The sequence below is a fragment of the Priapulus caudatus genome, unplaced genomic scaffold (genome assembly GCF_000485595.1).
Source record: "Priapulus caudatus unplaced genomic scaffold, Priapulus_caudatus-5.0.1 Scaffold536, whole genome shotgun sequence".
NCBI classification, from domain to species: Eukaryota; Metazoa; Priapulida; class Priapulimorpha; order Priapulimorphida; family Priapulidae; genus Priapulus; species Priapulus caudatus.
The window spans coordinates 110033-114934 of record NW_014577597.1 but is presented as its reverse complement, the minus strand read 5'-3'; positions in this window follow the sequence as shown (position 1 = coordinate 114934).

Sequence of the window (4902 nt, the reverse complement as noted above, 5' to 3'; positions counted from 1 at the left end):
TGCGGTATGTAACCTGGCATATAAGGGTCAGCTAACGCTGCAGCGGCGGGCCACGCGCGATGATAATGGCATATAAGGGTCACACACTGGCACGTGCGCAAGCGTGCATGTAACCTGCATATACAGGGTCATACGCTGCACGTGCCATGCACATATAACTGCATATAAGGGTCACACGCTGCACGTTGCCACGCGCATGTAACTGGCATATAACGTCGAGCAGGGGAACCTGAGCCCGCGCTGGCAGACCGAGCACACGTGCATGTAACTGCACTAAGGGTCGCACGCGGCACCCGCACCCGAGTATCCCCCCCCCCCCGAGGCCCGAGGCGGTGTGGGGGGGCGTCGGGTGCACGTGCAGCGCGCATGTAGCCTGCATATAAGGGTCACAGCACTGCCGCGCCAGGGCGGGTTTAGGTATGACCGCGCGATGTAACCTGCATATAAGGGTCGCACGCTGCACGTGGCCGCATCATAACTGGGCATATAAGGGTCGGCACGCTGCACGTGCATGCGCATATAACCTGGCATATAAGGGTTCGACGCTGCACGTGCTGCGGCGCATTGTACCTGCATATAAGGGTCAGCACGCTGCACGTGCAGCGCAGATGTAAGCCTGCATACTAAGGGTCACGCACGCTACGTGCCACGGCGCGATATAAAGGCGCGTGCATATAAGGGTCGGACCTGCAGTGTGCCATGCGCATATAACCTGCATATAAGGGTCAGACGCTGCACGTGCCACGCGCTATGTAACCTGCATAATAAGGGTCACACGCGACCGCGCCATGCCATTGTAACCTGCATATAGGTCACACGATGGCACGTGCCAATGCGCATGTAAGCCTGCATTAAGGGTCCACAGGCTGGCAGCGTGCTCGCGCATGTAACCTGCATATAAGGGTCACGACGCGCGGCACGGCGCATGCGCTATGGCGTAACCTGCATATAAGGGTCATACGCCTGCACGTAGCCACGCGCGATGTAGCTGGCATATAAGGGTACACGCTGCACGGCGGCACGCGCATCGAGTAACCTGCATATAAGGGATCCACGGTGCATCAGTGCCAGCGCGCATATAACTCTGCATATAAGGGTCACACGGGCTGCTACGTGCTGAGCACATATGAACCTGCATATAACCCCCCAAAGGGTCACATGGCTTGGCAACGTGCCACGCGCATGTAATGCCATATAAGGGTCCCACGCTGGCACGCGCTCACGCGCGAGAGTAACCTGCATATAAGGGTCACACGCTGCACGTTGCCAACGCGCATCGGTACCTGATATAATGGGTCACAGGGGACGGCTGCACGTCGCTGCGCGCTGTACCTGCATATAGAGGGTGCACACGCGCACGTGCGAGCGCATCGTAACCTGCAGTATGAAGGGTCGGCATCGCTGCAACGTCGCACGCGCATGTAACCTGCATATAAGGGTGCGGGAGGACGCTGGCAGCGCGCCATGCACATATATAGCATATTAAGGTGTCCGGCACGCGTGCACGTGGCCACGCGCATGTAACCTGCATATAAGGGTCAACGCTGCAGCGTGCCTGCGGCATGTAACTGCATATAAGGGTCACACGCTGGCACGCGGCACGCGCGCATTGTAACGTGCTGCATATAAGGGCTCACACGCTGGAAACACGCTGCCGCGGATGTAAGCCTGCATATAAGGGGTCGCACGCTGCACGTGCCTAGCGCGCATGTAAACCTGCATATAGGGTGCACACGCTGGCACGCGGACGCCACGCCGCGTATGTAACCTGGCTCTAAGGGGTCGGCACTGTGGCACGGCGCCTTATGCAAATATAACCTGCATATGAGGGTCACAACGCTGCAGGCGTGCTGCGCACATATAACCTGCAATATAAGGTCACACGCTGCACGTGGCCACGTGCATGTAAGCCTGCATATAAGTGGTCACACGCTGGCACGCAGCGAATGGGGCAGCGCGCATGTAACCTGCATATAAGGGTGCACGCTGCACGTGCCACGGCACGATATAACCTGCATATAAGGGTCAGCGCATCAGCTGCACGTGGCTGGGCTGGCACATATAACGGATGCATGATAGGGTGCAGCGAGTGAACGCAGCGTGCCGCGCCACGCGCATCGTAAGGCTGCTATAGGGGTCGGCACGCTGCACGTGGCACGCGATGGTACCTGCATATAGGGTCACACGGCTGCACGTGCCGATGCGCATGTTAACCTGGCTATAGAAAGGGTGCACACGCTTGCAGCGTGCACGCGCGGATGTAAGCGCTGCATATAAGGTCGCACGCGTGCACGCGCGCACGCGCATCGTAACCTGCTATACCAGGGTCACCACGCTGCACGTGCCGAGGCGCAGCATGTAAGCGCCCGCGCTTTGCATATCAAGGGTCACACGCTGCAGGCGTGCGCACGCGCATATAAGCTTGGGCATATTAAGGGTCATCACGCTGCAGCGTGGACACGGCGCATGTAAGCCTGCATATAAGGGTGCGCACAGCTGCAGACGCGCCACTGCGCATGTAAACCTGCTATAGGGTGCACGCTTGGCACGCGCCATGAAGCATGATAACCCGCATCATAAGGGTCACACGCGGCAACGCGCCATGGCACATATAAACCTGCTATATAAGGGTCACATGCTGCCGTGCACGCGCATGTTACCTGCTATAAGGGTCACCGTGGCAGTGCTGCGGCGCGCTGTAACCTGCAATAAGGGGTCACGAAGGCTGCAACGTGCTCATGCACAGTATAACCTGCATATAAGGGTCACACAGCCTGCACGTGCCAGCAACTTAACCTGCATATAAGGGTCACACGCTGCACGTGCTGCGCGCGATCGTACCTGCATATAAGGGTCGGCACACTGCTAATGGTGCCACTGCGGCATATAACCTGGGCAATATAAGGGTCGCACGCTGCACGGGCGCGCACGCGCATGTAACTGGCATATAAGGTCCGAGACGCTGCACTGCGCACACGCGCGATGATAACGCTGCATATAAGGGTTCGGCACGCTGCACGGCGCCGCATGCGCATATACCCGATATAAGGGTCACACGGCTGGCGTGGCTGCGCGCATTGTAACCTGCATGTAAGGGTCACACGCTGTACGTGCCCGCGCATCGGTAACCTGCATATAGGGTCACACGCTGTATCGTGCACGCGCGATGTAACGCTGATATAAGGGTCAACGTCGTACGTGCAACGCGCGATGTAACCTGCATATACAGGGTCCAACGCTGTGCACCAGTCCACGCACTATAACATGCATATAAGGGTCACACGCTGCTGCACGTGCCAGCGCGCGAATCGTACCTGCATATAAGGGGTCATACGCTGCACGTGCCAGCGGGATGTAACCTGGCATATAAGGGTCGCACGCTGCACGTGCTGCGCGCAGTGTAACTCGCGCATATAAGGGTCACAACGCTGACGTGCCACGCGGCATAGTAACCTGGCATCTCAGGGTCGCACGCTGCACGGCGGGCACGCGCTATGTAGACCTGCATATAAGGGTCACACGCTGGGCACGCGCAACGCGGCGATGTAACCTGCATATAAGGGTCAACGCTGCACGTGCCAGGCGCGATGTAACCTGCATATAAGGGTCACACGCTGCACGGTGCTTTGCGCGCATTGTAAACGGTGCATAAAGGGTCGCCGCGTGGCAGAGCGCCCACGCGCGAGTGTAACCTGCATATAAGGGTCGGCAGGCAGCTGGCACGCGCCATGCGCATGGTTACCTGCATATAAGGTGTCGCACAGCTGCACGTGCGATGGGCACATATAACGCGATATAAGGGTACGAGGCCGCTGCACGTGGCGCTACGCCATGTAACTTGCATATAAGGGTGCACCCGCGTGCACGTGCCAGGCGGCATGTAACTGCATATGGGTGCTAGCGTGCACGTGGCCCACTGCTGCATGTTCCTGCATAAATAAGGGTCACACGCTAGCCCGTGGCCAGCGCTGCATGTTTACCTGCATATAAGGGTCCACGCAGCATGCATGCCAGTGGCCATGCCACATGATACCTGCATACTAAGGGTCATTACGCTGCACGTGCCTTGCGCGCATGGATAACCACGCTATAAGGGTGCACACCGGCTGCGGCAGACGTGCCACGCACATATAACCTGCATATAAGGGGGTCACACCGCTGCACGTGGCCACGGCGCGATAGTATACTGCATATAAGGGTCACACGCTGCACGTGCTCGCGCGCATGTAACCTGCTATAAGGGTCACACGCTTGGTAAAAACGGTGCCAGCGGACATGGTAACCTGCATATAAGGGTCGCACGGCTGCAGCGTGCGCACGACATGTAACCTGCATATAAGGGTCATACGCTGCAACGCGCCATTGCGCATATAACTGGCATATAAGGTCACACGCTGCACAGTGCTGGCGCGCATGTAATTGCATATAAGGGTCACACGCTGCTACGCAGAGCCATGCGCAATGTAACCTGCATAAAGCGGTCCCACGCTGCGGAGACGGCGACGTCGCGCCACGCCCGGATATAACCTGCATATAAGAGGGTTGCACACGCATGCAAGCGTGCAGCGCCGCAATGGAGAGCTGCATATAAGGGTCAGCGCGCCACGGTGCATGGCATGTAAACCTGGCATATAACGGGTCACACGTCTGCACGCGCCATCGCGCATGTACATGCATATAAGCGGTCAGCACGCTGGCAGCGCGCCACGCGCGCATGTAACCTGTCCGTGTGAGGTACTTGAACATGTAGAATGAAGCGTTCTATAAATACCCAGGAGTAGATAATAGGGAATCTCTCTATTATCTACTCCTGATAAATATGCAATGTTAATTTCTTGCGTTGTGGAATATTAGGCGGTCATCATTGTAATCTCGCAAATTGTAAAAAATATGCTTATATCG